Source organism: Pelecanus crispus, chromosome 12 (assembly GCF_030463565.1).
Source record: "Pelecanus crispus isolate bPelCri1 chromosome 12, bPelCri1.pri, whole genome shotgun sequence".
NCBI lineage: Eukaryota > Metazoa > Chordata > Aves > Pelecaniformes > Pelecanidae > Pelecanus > Pelecanus crispus.
Window position 1 is genome coordinate 13,369,368 of NC_134654.1, and position 13,698 is coordinate 13,383,065.

A 13,698-nucleotide genomic window follows, 5' to 3' on the forward strand; every position below is an offset into this window, starting at 1 on the left:
TAATGGAGAGTGGAGACAGTAGACTATCGTGGCCTGAATGAAGTTACACCGCCAGTGAGTGCTGCCGTGCCAGACATGCTAGAACTTCAATCTGAACTGGAGTCAAAGGCAGCTAAGTGGTATGCCGCAATTGACATTGCTCGTGCGTTTTTCTCCATCCCTTTGGCAGCAGAGTGCAGGCCCCAGTTTGCTTTCACTTGGAGGGGTGTTCAGTACACCTGGAACCGACTGCCCCAGGGGTGGAAGCACAGCCCCACCATTTGCCATGGACTGATCCAGATGACACTGGAACAGCGTGAAGCTCCAGAACATCTGCAGTATATTGATGACATCATTGTGTGGGGCAACACAGCAGAAGAAGTTTTTGAGAAGGGAAAGAAAATAGTCCAAATCCTTCTGAAGGCCGGTTTTGCCAGAAAACTAAGTAAGGTTAAGGGACCTGCACAGGAGATCCAGTTTTTAGGAATAAAATGGCAAGATCGACGTCGTCAGATCCCAATGGATGTGATCAACAAAATAACAGCTATGTCCCCACCAACTAGCAAAAAGGAAACACAAGCTTTCTTAGGCATTGTGGGTTTTTGGAGAATGCATATTCCAAATTACAGTCTGATCGTAAGCCCTCTCTATCAAGTGACCCGGAAGAAGAAGGATTTCAAATGGGGCCCTGAGCAACAACAAGCCTTTGAACAAATTAAATGGGAGATAGTTCATGCAGTAGCCCTTGGGCCAGTCCGGGCGGGGCAGGATATAAAAGCTGTGCTCTACACTGCAGCCGGGGAGAATGGCCCTACCTGGAGCCTCTGGCAGAAAGCACTAGGGGAGACTCGAGGTCGACCCCTAGGGTTTTGGAGTCGGGGATACAGAGGATCCGAAGCCCGCTATACTCCAACTGAGAAAGAGATATTGGCAGCATATGAAGGGGTTCGAGCTGCTTCGGAAGTGGTTGGTACTGAAGCACAGCTCCTGCTGGCACCCTGACTGCTGGTGCTGGGCTGGATGTTCAAAGGGAGGGTCCCCTCTACACATCATGCAACTGATGTTACGTGGAGTAAGCGGGTTGCATTGATCACACAACGGGCTCGAATAGGAAACCCCAGTCGCCCAGGAATCTTGGAAGTGATCATGGACTGGCCAGAAGGCAAAAATTTTGGAATATCACCAGAGGAGGAGGTGACACGTGCTGAGGAGGCCCCACTGTATAGTAAACTGCCAGAAAATGAGAAGCAATATGCCCTGTTCACTGATGGGTCCTGTCTGTGGGAAAGCATTGGAGGTGGAAATCTGCTGTATGGACTCCTATACGATGAGTCACAGAAACTGCTGAAGAAGGGGAGTCGAGTTAGTTTGTAGAGGTGAAAGCCATCCAGCTGGCTTTAGATATTGCTGAACGAGAAAAGTGGCCAGTACTTTATCTCTATACTGACTCATGGATGGTGGCAAATGCCCTGTGGGGGTGATTGCAGCAATGGCAACTGGCAGCACAGAGGCAAACCCATCTGGGCTGCTACATTGTGGCAAGATACTGCTGCCCGGGTAGAGAACCTGGTTGTAAAAGTACATCACGTAGATGCTCAGTTGGGCCACTGAAGAACATCAAAACAACCAGCAGGTGGATCAGGCTGCTAAGATTGAAGTGGCTCAGGTAGATCTGGACTGGCAACATAAGGGTGAATTATTTATAGCTTGGTGGGCCCATGACACCTCAGGCCATCAAGGAAGACATGCAACATATAGATGGGCTCGTGATCGAGGGGTGGACTTAACTATGGACAGTATTGCACAGGTTATTCATGAATGTGCAATATGCGCTGCAATCAAGCAAGCCAAGTGGTTCAAACCTCTCTGGTATGGAGGGCAATGGCTGAAATATAAATATGGGGAGGCCTGGCAGATTGATTACATCACGCTCCCACAAACTCACCAAGGCAAGCACTATGTGCTCACCATGGTGGAAGCAACCACTGGATGTCTGGAAATATATCCCGTGCCCCATGCCACCACCCGGAACACTATCCTGGGCCTTGAAAAGCAAGTCCTGTGGTGACATGGCACCCCAGAAAGAATCGAGTCAGACAATGGGACTCATTTCCGAAACAACCTCATAGACACCTGGGCCAAAGAGCACGGCATTGGGTGGCTATATCACATCCCTTATCATGCACCAGCCCCTGAGAAAATCAAACGATACAATGGGCTGTTAAAGACTTCCCTGAAAGCAATGGATGGTGGGACATTCAAACATTGGGATACACATTCAGCGAAAGCCACCTGGTTAGTCAACACCAGGGGATCCTGCCAGTTGAGCTGTCCCTGCCCTATCAAAACTTTTACATGCTGTAGAAGGAGATAAAGTTCCTGTAGTGCACATGAAAAATATGCTGGGGAAGACAGTCTGGGTTACTTCCCCCTCGGGCAAAGGCAAGCCCATTTGTGGGATTGCTTTTGCTCAAGGACCTGGGTGCACTTGGTGGGTGATGCGAAAGGATGGGGAAGTCCAATGTGTACCTCAAGGGGATTTGATTTTGGGTGAAAATAGCCAATGAACTGAATTGTATGATGTTAATTCATATATAATACTGTATGTCATCTCTTTTATGGTTGCTATATGCCACATCAATGGTATTACAGTAAGAATCGCCCAGCTTAATGAAGATGAACTTTGATGAAACTGAGCAAAGTGCAGTAGTGTTGGAACAAGAACTGGCTTCAGCATACAACAATCCAACACCGCACACCACCTCTCCTGCTCTGAAAGACTGTGATGACAGATGGAACCCAAAGTCATGGACTAAATGAACTCAATGGATATTTTAGAGGGATGGTTCATAAATAAAGGGAATGATATCTGTGTGTATATATCAAGACAGGGAAAGTGGTGGTGATTAATTAGAATGCATTGGAAAGGGTAGGACCTGTGCATGATGTAGATGGTATAGAATAAGGGGTGGATACTGTCCTGGTTTTGGCTGGGATAGAGTTAATGTTCTTCCTAGTAGCTGGCATAGTGCTTTGTTTTGGATTTAGTATGAGAATAATGTTGGTAACACACTGATGTTTTAGTTGTTGCTAAGTAATTCTTATGCTAGTCAAGGACTTTTCAGCTTCCCATGCTCTGCCAGGTGCACAAGAAAACTGGGAGGGGGCACAGCCAGAAGAGTTGATCCAAACTGACCAAAGGGCTATTCCATACCATATGATGTCATGCTCAGTATATAAGCTGGGAGGAGCTGGCTGGGGGGAGCAATTGCTGCTTGGGAACTGTCTGGGTATCGCTCAGCAGGTGGTGGGCAATTGCATTGTGCATCACTTGCTTTGTATATTGTTGTTATTATTATTATTACATTGTTATTATTATCATTACTATTTTACTTTGTTTCAATTATTAAACTGTTCTTATCTCAACCCAGGAGTGTTTCTCGCTCTTACTCCTCCAATTCTCTCCCCCATCCCATCGGGGTAGGGGGAGTGAGCGAGCAGCTGTGTGGTGCTTAGTTGCTGGCTGGGGCTAAACTACGACAGCATGGCCAGCAGCTCCCCAGCTCTGGCTACATCAGCTGCAGCAACGTAACTGATTCTCTTGAGCTTTTTCTATTTCTTCCTTCAGGGCAGACTGGAGCTGTGATGATTTTTTGAGTGCCAGCTGAACTTCCAGGTGAATGGGCATCTGTCTGAGGCTGAATCCTGCAGCCTTACCGGTGATGTGGTCCTTACCGGTGATGTGGTCTGGATGGGGGCAGGAGCCAGCTGGAAGTCCCTAGGGGCCTTCTGGGCATCTCATTAAATAAACTATGCAAACAAAGGTTAATTGCAGAAATGTTGGCTTGGTGGATGAAAAGGCTGTGCGTAGTTGGCAGGGCTTGCATGATGCAAATCAGCAGCCATTAGAAATTCCAGTGTAAATGTGACAGAAAAAGAAAACCTAGAAATGACTCATCTGTGTGACTGGGGGAATAGCTTTCCACCAAAGAAGTCAGACCCCAGGAATGGGTTTTGCTCTCAGTTGAGGAAGATTTGGGCTGTGATAACTTCAAACTAGAGCCTTGCCAGCAAACCTCAAACACCCCTTTGGCTTGGTCCTATCCCAGTGCTTGTGATGGACCAGGGGCATGGCACTGTGACTGCAGGGGACATTCTGGCCTGGGAGGGTGGGCTGTGCTGCCTGCCTTCCATACTGCCGTCCCAGCAGCTGGAGGATGTGTGCCCAGGAGGTGTGTTTGGGAAGGACATTGGGCTGCATGCGAAGCAGAGCTGCCAGCTCTGAGGGAGAAGGAGCTGCAGCAGGCATGTGTCCTACAGAGATTTGTCTTGTCACTGCATGGTGCGGGGGGGAGGCGTGTGTGGGGTTTAAGTGGTCATTATTAAACAACTACCGGAGGCTGCTTGTTGGTTCAATATATTTTAATTTTAGCCACTGGGTTGGAGTATCAGAGGAAAGCTCCCTGCAGACCCTTCTGCAGGCAGTGAAGTGAAGGAATGGGTTGCTTTGCCTTTCACCCCCAGCTGCCTTTGTATTATGCTTATTGTCTTCTCAAGGCGCACCCGTGTTCACTAAAGTCAATGTCAATATTTCTTAGAATCATAGAATAGAATCATAGAATTGTTTAGGTTGGAAAAGACCTTTAAGATCATCCAGTCCAACCATTAACCTAACATTACCAAGTCCACCACTAAAGCAATTAAGGGTAGAGCAGCAATTTCATGTTTCCTGGCTTGGTGGCTGGATTATTTATAATGAAAGTAAAAACTAGGAATCATTAAGATTGGAAAGGACCTCTAAGATCATCAGTCCAATCATCAACCCAACACCACCATGCCCACTAAACCATGTCCCAAAGTGCCACATCTACCCATTTTTTGAAAGCCTCCAGGGATGGTGACTCCACCACCTCTCTGGGCAGCCTGTTCCAATGCTTGGCTACCCTTTCCGTGAAGAAATTTTTCCTAATATCCAATCTAAACCTCCCCTGACACAGCTTGAGGCCATTTCCTCTCGTCCTTTCACTAGCTACTTGGGAGAAGAGACCAACACCCACCTCACTGTAACCTCCTTTCAGGTAGTTGTAGAGAGCGATAAGGTCTCCCCTCAGCCTCCTCTTCTCCAGGCTAAACAACCCCAGTTCCCTCAGCCGTTCCTCATAAGGCCTGTGCTCCAGACCCTTCACCAGCTTCATTGCCCTTCTCTGGACATGCTCCAGCACCTCAATGTCTTTCTTGTATTGAAGGGCCCAAAACTGGACACAGTGTTTGAGGTGTGGCCTCACCAGTGCAGAGTACAGGTGGACAACCACTTCCCTGCTCCTGCTGGCCACACTATTCCTGACACAAGCCAGGATGCTGTTGGCCTTCTTGGCCACCTGGGCACACTGCTGGCTCATGTTCAGCCGGCTGTCAGCCAGCACCCCCGGGTCCTTTTCCAACAGGCAGCTTTCCAGCCACTCTTCCCCCAGGCCTGTAGCATTGCATGGGGTTGTTGTGACAGAAGTGCAGGACCTGGCACTTGGCCTTGTTAAACCTCATACAGTTGGCCTCAGCCCATTGATGCAGCCTGTCCAGATCCCTCTGCAGGGCCTTTCTACCCTCAAGCAGATCGACACTCCCACCCAGTTTGGTGTCATCTGCAAACTTACTGAGGGCACATTCGATCCCCTCATCCAGATCATTGATAAAGATATTAAACAACACTGGCCCCAAAACAGAGCCCTGGGGAGCACCGCTCATGACCGGCTGCCAAATGGACTTAACTCCATTCACCACTACTCTCTGGGCTCGGCCACCCAGACAGTTTTTTTACCCAGTGAAGAGTACACCTGTCCAAGCCATGAGCTGCCAGCTTCCTAAGGAGAATGCTATGGGAGACGATGTCAAAGGCTTTGCTGAAGTCCAGGTAAATGACATCCACAGCCTTTCCTTCATCCACCAGGCGGGTCACCAGGTCATAGAAGGAGACCAGGTTGGTCAAGCAGGACATGCCTTTCATGAACCCATGCTGGCTGGGCCTGATGCCCTGGTTGACCTGCACATGCCTGTTGAGCGCACTCAATATGAACCGCTCCATAATCTTTCCCAGCACCAAGGTCATTGCATTTCAATGCAAGTCAGGGTGCAGCTGACCCATGCAAAATCACACTTCGTTGGATCAGTCAAAAAATAAGTGTCTGTCTGCCTCTTTTCCTGCACTGAAATCATTGCTTTGGTTAAAGTGAACCCTAGTGCTGCGTTGACTGGAGGTACTTCCCTTCCTTATCTGTCAAGATTCTTTTCTAGAGTAACATAAAAAATCAGAAAGGACTGATAGAATCAGCCTTCTCTATACAGCCTTCTCTTCTCCACACATACAGGCAGTGTGGAGACAGGAGTCCTGTCCTCAGAAAAGTGATGGCAAAGCATCCTCCTGTTGCTTGGGCACATGAGATGGTAAACTATATTTGCTTTTCGAAAGCAACTTTTTAATGACTGTTGACAAGGAGACAAGCTTTTGGAGTAATCACTGTTGGCATCACCTCTGCTCCCCCAGCATGGGGAGAAGGAACCTACAGCTTGTCAGCTGGATCTGCTTGTGAGTATGGTCATATGTGCCTTTCCCTGCAGCGCTCCTCCCTTCCCCAGCATCTCCCTGTTTGCATGGGCATACACAGGCAGCAGGGTGCTGGGGTGAGGCTCCCTGTGCAGGGAGGTGGTGTGGAGTGGCCCATCTTAATTATCTCATCCCTGCCTTGCCTCTGAGATCCTGTCTCTCCCTTGCCACAAGACTTGGCCTGTGTTCTTGGCACCGAGTAAGACTCCCTGGCTCCCTCAGCACTGCTGCGCTCGGTGGTTCCAGTTTTTGCCCTCCCTGAACAGCTTTCCAGTCTATTCCTCAACATTACTTCTGGTAACTGCTCCAGGATCTCTGTCCCATGCCTCCAAAGGGAATAGTGTCCCTGCAGTGGCAGCAGTGGCTGCAAAATGAATGAACGGCTTCAGGTGGTTTCTGAGCCACAGCCAAGCTGCAAGTCATGCAGGCCCCACTCCTGTGTCACATGGAGCTGAGCTCTCAATTTTGGTTATGTCCACACTGGCAGCCTCACTCAGGGCCAAGGGCTTGCTTTTCTCTACATTTCTGGTGAGGATTAATTCTGCACCTCCTTGTTGTGCATGTCTGAGCTATTCCTTCCATCAGCAGTCACAATCCAGTCTCTCCCGATGCAGGTAAGTCCTCAGAAACAGCAGGATCAATCTTATATCAGCCACAGACTTCACCAGCCATCCTCCTGCAACCTCCACTCAAAACACCTTTGTAATTTTTCATGTGTAAGTGGAGCACACGTGACTCCTCAGGTTTCTGTGCTGCATTTTCAGTTGCTGTCAGCTGCCTGATTCACCTGAAAGCTTGTGCTTTCATCAAGTTGCTTTTCATCACTTGCTTTTCATCAAGTGCTGCAGATGCAGGTGCTGTTAAAATGAAGTGTGTCTCTGACTTTTTTTTTTTTTTTTTTTTTGGCAGTCCCTGTTACTTGCAGCACAAATTAAGAGCTGTCTGGCTTCCTCCACTTAGTCCCTGCATCTCCAGGGCTCTTGGGTAGCTGGTGTCCCTGCAGCTGTATCTAATTTCTTGGGATCAGAGGCTGCTCTGTCTGTTGGCTCAGCTCTTGCCACACAACAAACCTCCTGCAGCCCTCTCTAGTGCCCTGTATAAGACAAGTGGTGGCACCCAGCACTGGAGGGAGGGTGCATGGATGGGGGCTGGCTGGAAGGGAGAGGGGACCTGCAGTCCTCACTGGAGGTGAGAAGCTGGTGAGACTGGGAATGGGAAAGGCTGTCATGTAAGCAGGCAGAGAGGTTTGCAAAGTGGGAATGCTGGCTTCCATGGTACTGTGTGGAGCTTAGCAGAGCAGGAAAATGTTTGGGAGCCTCTTGATGGGACCTAGCTAAAAACGGTACTTCAGATGGAGGCAGGGTGGTCCTGCTCAATGTCTGTCATGGAGGAAGGTGTTGACCTGTCTTGCTAGCAGTGTGGAGAGCTGGGTCTGGAAGGCTTCATCCTTCTCACCTGCCTTGGGGAAGGGTGAGCATGGAGAGCATGGGGCATGTGGAGCTGTCCAAGAAACGGCCTCTTCCCTTGACAGGAGTCAAAGAGGTGTTTGGGGGCGTGGAGGCAGAGGCAGGGAGGTGAAACCTCGTGGTTGGCAGTGGAAAGCTGAGCTGCCATGATGTGGGAGTACACCAGACATGGGCTTTTCCTTGCTGTATTATGGTGGTTCTGTTAAGTTCCTCCATGGGCAAGGCCATCCTTGGCATTAGAGCGATTTGCAGCAATGGGGTCTTCTGTGCCCCCTACATGGGTGTGTGTATGAAGTAAGCCCCTGCCCTAACAAGCTGCAGTAAATAAATGCAGCACAAACATGAGAAACGCTGCAACAGCTGGCTGGATCCAGGTGACCCGTACAGCTGTGCCCAACACTTAAGGTCCACCAGTGAGACCTTTCCATGCAGTGAGACCCTGCACTCCCAGCTGACGTGGCCACAGTCAGAACTCTTGAAAGGCACCTAGATGGTGGTGGCCCAAAGACAGACTCAGATGCCTGCTCCACTTCTTAGTGTGTGAGCTGGTTTTCAAGCTAGTATGTGTATGTGATGGGAGAAGGAGCTTCAAATCCTGTGGGAGGAAAGCTGGTCCCTTCCTCTGAAGGACCCCTTGATCCAGATGGTCCCAGCTCTCTACAGAAGCCCGCGGGCAGCAGCACACTGAAGGACACTGGTCCTGTCTCAGAGTGATGTGGGCCCATGTCTGCATGGGGCAAGTGAGCAGAGCTGCCCGGGAGGGAAAGAGGTTGCTCCTGGAGGCATCAGGCTTGGGGATTGTGAGAAACAACCAACAGTGTGCGGTAGGGGCATGGCAGTGTGTGCTGTGCAGAGAGCCGTCTGTGGGGATTCTGAGGGTGGCCAGAGAAGGTGCCAAGGCTCAAGCACTGAGGTGCTGGCACCATGCATGATTTCAGCTAGTCTGCACCCACTGCTTCATATCCTCCTGGATAGGAGGGTGGATTGTGTGTGCAAGCATGGGCTTGGGGGCTGAATTAGCAGTGCTCTTCAGGGAGAGCTGGTGGCAGGAGAGACACCTCCTTGATGTGCCTGCCCAGCCTCCCCAGCCTCCCCAGGAGGAGGAAGAGACAGAGGAGAAAACAACAGAGCAGGGAGAAGGCGGGCTCCCAGCCTGGCCCATGGGGAGGGCTCATGGGGGTGGTGGCAGAGGGGTGATGTCTCCTTTGGAAGTGCACAGTGCTCTTGTCACTTGAGTAAATTAAGCCCTGTTCCTGGTGACGGGAACTTCTGCTGCTGGTGGGATGTGCAATAAAACTGCTCTGCCCACCTGCAAAGGAGACAGGGAGACACTGGTGGGAGGGGGAGCCCAAATAACACCTGGCCGGGTCCCTCCCAGGAGCCACCAACCCATGTGACTCCCATCTGCACGAGTCTGGGGGAGCACAGAGGCACAAGGGCAGGTGAGAACCCAAGTTAGGGACTTGGAGGAAGGGACACCCTGTCTGGGCCCCTCCTGGCAGAGCTTCAGGCCCAGGGCCCTGCTGTGAAGGCACCTGCTGGAGTGATGGGGAGTTATGTCTGCCTGGGGACATGGGAGACATTTTGGGATGCAGGGGAAAAGCATTTGGGGTTTGCATAGGACTTGTTATGGGATGTTTAAGAGAGGAAGCAAAGGTGGGGAAAGGGGTGGATCTAGGTGAGTCAAGAACAAGCATGGGAAAATAGAGGTATAAGGGAACAGAAAGGGGTGGTTGCATGTGAACAGTTTGCTGGCCAGTATGCTCATCTGGCCATGCCCTGCACCTAGAGATCAGTGCAGGCTGACTTACTTTCTTATTAGACTCCATCTCTAACTCTGTCCTGGGTGAGGGCTCTGTATCCCTTGTGCATGTGTGTGTCCATGGCGGGGTGAGTGCAGCCATGAGAGTCAGACCATGGCTCGGACGGGTGCATGTCTGAGCCCAGCTGCTGGGGGGATCCACACTGTATATGTACATCCACACTGTGTCTATACATATGTACATAACTATATTTTCCCCAGGGAGGGGGACAGGATGAGGCTGTTGGTGCTCTCTGTGCATCTGTCAGTGCTGATCTGTGTGGTTGGCTGTATGTGGGTGTGTGTGTGTTGCACCCATGTGCGTACATAGTAGGAATGGACACTCAGCCTCGCTGCTGGTTGGACTGGGGTGGTTGGACCTCGCCTCGACTGGCTTCTGGATCCAGCCCAGTTGCCTGACACCCACCTTCTCCTTCTGGGCTGGTCAAGCCTTTACCCATGCCCCTGGGATGGAGGGATGGAGAGGATGGAGCTGTGCTTGGGACTGGGACCTCCTCTGGGCAGTCTGAGCTGGCTGCGCTGATGCAAAGCAACACCAGTATGATGGAGACCCATCATGTTCCCTTTCTGGTCATAAATGCCAGCTTCCTAAAGCAGTAATCACTGTTCCTCTGGCACCGAGTCCTGCCCAGCACAGCCTGGCTGTCTCCTGACCGTGCTACTCATGTCATGCCCCTGCTGAACTGCCAAACAGGCAACAAATATGAATCCGCAACTCCAGGCTGGGCAAAGCCCTCCTGCTTATACCCTAGCATAGGAGCAGGCGGAACCAGGGGCTCAGAGCACCCCTTGAAACACGGCCAAGGTCATGTGCCATGCAAAATTCCCTTTTGCCCTTGCTGCCAAGGAGCCTGGCCAGGCTCCTTCTCTGCCTGAGGGGTCCCCGTCCCTCCTGCTCTGCATCGTGTCTGCTCCCAGGAGCCACCAGCCCATGCAAATCCCATCTGCATGAGCCTGGGGGAGCACAGAGGCACAAGGGCAGGTGGAACCCAAATTAGGGACTCAGAGGAAGGGACACCCTGTCCGGGCCCCTTCTGGCAGAGCCTCAGGCCCAGGGCCCTGCTGTGAAGACACCTGGTGGAGGGTGGGGCAGGGGGGAATTTCTGCCTGGGGGCATGGGACACATGTTAGGATGTGGGGGATTGCACAGAGCTTATTATGGGATGTTTAAGAGAGGAAGCAAAGATGGGGACAGGGATGGATCTGGGTGATTCAGGGAAGAACAAGCATGGGAAAATATGGGAATATATGTGGCTTCCGGCAGCCACAGGGTGAGGGCGACCCTGGCGTTAACCCGGGGGTGCTATCCCCGGTAGGGGCTGAGCTCGGCAATGGTGGTTGCTCTCCCGGAGAAGAGGGAAAGGTGCCCCCACCCGCCCCGCCTCCGCTCCGGTGGGTGCCGGGGTGTCCCGCCCGGGGGGGGGCGGGGGCTCCGACCCCCGCAGGTCCTCGCTGCGGCCGCCAGGGCGCGCCGCGTCCCAGCGCTGCGGGCCGGGGCGGGGAGGCAGCGGCGGCGCGGGGTGAGCTGGGCTCTGCGCGGGGCCGCGTCCCGACACCAGCCCTTCCCCAACGCCTTGCTGAGGCGGGGCCTAATGACCCTGCTGCGGACATAAAACCCGAGCCGTGCTCCTCAGAAAGAAGTTGAACAAAACAGCGTTGGTGATGGGCACAGCAGAATCGACTGTCAGGCAGCACGTTGCGGGCAGAGCAGCAGGCAGCAGGAGGAACAAGCTGTGTTTCGTTCCCTGAAGCACTGCCAGCACGGGCAGGGGCGTCTGCCTGTCCCTGTCCTTGGGGCTCAGGAGGACAAGTCACCCGCTGAGGGAGGATGAGGGATGCAGCTTGAGAGCAGCACCTCCCAGCCTGGGCGTACCCCCTGCCACAGCTCTGGGCAGCTCCCATGACACAGGGAGACCTTCACACCCCCAGCAAAAAGCCCCAGTGCCAGCGTGTTGGGATGGAGCACACAGAGGGGTCAGGGCTCTCAGAGGCAGCAGGGAAGCCACATCCCCGTCCTGGGGCTGAGGTCAGCAGAGAGTGAAAGGCCAGGACAAAGGCTGCAGGGAAGAACTGCTAAAACTCACCAACACCGAAGTAATCTGTGGTGGAGATGGTGCAGCACCACGAGGCTAGCCCCGCTGTGCCCCCAAACCCCAAGCTCTTGTCCTGCAGCTGTGTCCCTGCCAGGCACATCAGAAGCCCTGGGCTAAGTCTGTGTCTGACAGGCTCACAAGAAATCTCTGAGCACCTCCTCTGACACAGGAATGCAGCATCTCCCAGTCAGCTGGTGCTCCTTCATTCAACTGCTGCTCCCACAGCAGTTTGCTTGGTGAACGGCATCTTGCCATTTTCATTCCCTAAAATTGGTCAGGGTCCCATGGATGTTTAATACAGGCATCCTAATTTTCCTATGGAAACATTTAAACCTGAGCAGGGTTTGCTCAGGCCATTTCTTACCGAGATGTAGGTCTGGTTCCAGGGATTATCTGCTCAGTGCAGAACCTGGAGGACCATGGGGAAGAGGTCTTTGTCATGTCACTGAGTTTTGATGGCTGGATGTTTCCCAGGGAACAGGAATAGGGTTTTGCTGGGACATTTCTGCTTGACTCCCAACTGGCTGGTTTAGGACACCGAAGGGCTGTTCCTGTGCAGAGCCACCCCCTGCACTGGTCATCTTGGAGCTTCTCCCTGGCACAGGAGCACTGGGAGGAGGAGACCTGAGCCTCCGCACCAGGCACATCCCAGCACTGGTCACTGCAGGGATTCTGGACCACATCCAGGGCTGCTGGAGCTGCGGCCAGTGCCCTGGGGGCTGGACCAGCTGGCCCCAGGGCAGCCCCAGAACGTGCAAGAACCAATGGGCACAGGCTGTGGGAGGTCCCATTCCTGCTCTGTCCCTGGGAAAGGGCGGGCATAGGGGTGTTTCCCCAACATTGCCAGTTCCCTCAAAAGCAGCAAACTGGCACCATGTGTTTGAACCCTACTGGTGCTTCACTGCTCCCTGTGAGCCTGGGGTTGGGGTCCGCTAGTGTGGACCCCCCCTGCCCCTGCCTCTCCTTGGGCTGGGGGTCAGTGCGAGCCCCTCTGTCTGGTGCCGCCAAACTGTGGTGTCTTGCTGGATCCCCAGACCCTGTGCTGCTGCTGTCCTGGGGACCCCCAGGTGTGACACTGCAGTCAGGGCTTCCGGAGAGCCCCCTGACGTGGTGTCCTGCAGGTGTGCCCCCCTCATGTGCTCCCCCCAGGTGTTATCCCCAGGTGAGAGACCCCAGCTGAGCCCCAAGTGTAAGTCCCAGATGTGATCTCCCCTGATGTTATTCCCAGGTGTGACCCCCCCCGCGTGTGACTCCCCCAGGTGTGATCCCCTCAGGTGTGACTCTCCCAGTGTGACTGTCTCCCATGACCCTCCATAGGTGTGCACCCCTCTGGTATAAGACCCATGTGTTCCCCCGTTTGACCCCCACCTCCGGTGACTTCCCCCAGTGTGACCTCCCCAGGTGTGCCCCCGCCCCCACAACTACCCCCAGTGTTGATCCCCCCCACGGTGTGAGACCCCATGTGCCACCCTGGGTATGACTCACCCAGTGGCCCCCCCTTTGATCCCCCCCCAGCTATGTCCTCCCCAGCTGTGCCCCCTTTTTGGTGTTGTCCCCCCCAGTGTGACCCCAAGGTGTGACCCGCCACTCCCGGTGCCCCTCCCGGCAGTGCCCTCCCCCGCCGCGCCCCCCCGGCCCCGGCCCGCTCCCGCCGCCGCTCCGCTCCGCTCCGCTCCGCCCGGCTGCGCGCATGTGCGGCGCCCGCCCCTCCTCCGCGCGGCGGCTGGACCCAGCGGCGGC